The following is a 967-nucleotide window of genomic DNA, read 5'->3' on the forward strand; positions in this document are numbered from 1 at the left end:
CTGTCTCAAAAATAAATAAATACATACATAAAAAATAATACCACAGCCTGGGTGGTGGTGGCTGTTTATAAGTCTCTATAAATAGAAATTGATTAGGTCATGGTTCTAGAGGCTGGGAAGTCCAATGTCAAGGTGCTGGCAGCTTGGGTAATTCTGAAGCCACCATGGTTCCTTGAATGCTGCCTTCTCTGCAGAGCAGGAATGCTTTGTCTTTACATGGCAGAGGGTGGAAGGGCACAGAGACAAAGGGGGACTGAACTTGCTCTTTCATAAGTCTTCATCTCACCCAGGTGGTGGCTCACACCTGCAATCCCAGCACTTTGAGAGACCAAGACAAGTGGGTGGCTTCATTCCAGGAGTTCAAGACCAGCCTGGGCAACATAGCAAGACCCCCATCTCTGCTAAATGTTTAACTAGTTAGCCAGACATAGTGGTGCATGCCTGTGGTCCCAGCTACTTGGGAGGCTGAAATGGGAGGATCTCTTGAGCCCAGGAGTTCAAGGCTGCTGTGAACCATGAGCAGGCCACACACTCCAGCCTAGGCAATAGGGCAAGACCCCGTCTTAAAAAGAATGAAAGAATCTTGGCCAGGCACAGTGGCTCGTGCCTGTAATCCCAGCACTTGGGGAGGCCAAGGCAGTCAGATCACCTGAGGTCAGGAGTTCCAGACCAGCCTGGCTAACATGATAAAACCCCGTCTGTACTAAAAATACAAAATTAGCCAGGTATGGTGGTGCGCACCTGTAGTCCCAGCTACCCAGAGGCTGAGGCAGGAGAATTGCTGGAACCCAGGAGGTGGAGGTTGCAGTGAGCCGAGATCGCGCCATTGCACTCCAGCACGGGCAACAGAGAAAGTCTTCGTTTCAGAAAAAAAAAAAAAAAGAAAGAAAGAAAAAAAAATCTTGAGACCAGTACAGCTGACACACACACACACACACACACACACACACACACACACACACACACA

Source organism: Sapajus apella, unplaced genomic scaffold (genome assembly GCF_009761245.1).
Source record: "Sapajus apella isolate SASKATOON/1434 unplaced genomic scaffold, GSC_monkey_1.0 scaffold130, whole genome shotgun sequence".
NCBI lineage: Eukaryota > Metazoa > Chordata > Mammalia > Primates > Cebidae > Sapajus > Sapajus apella.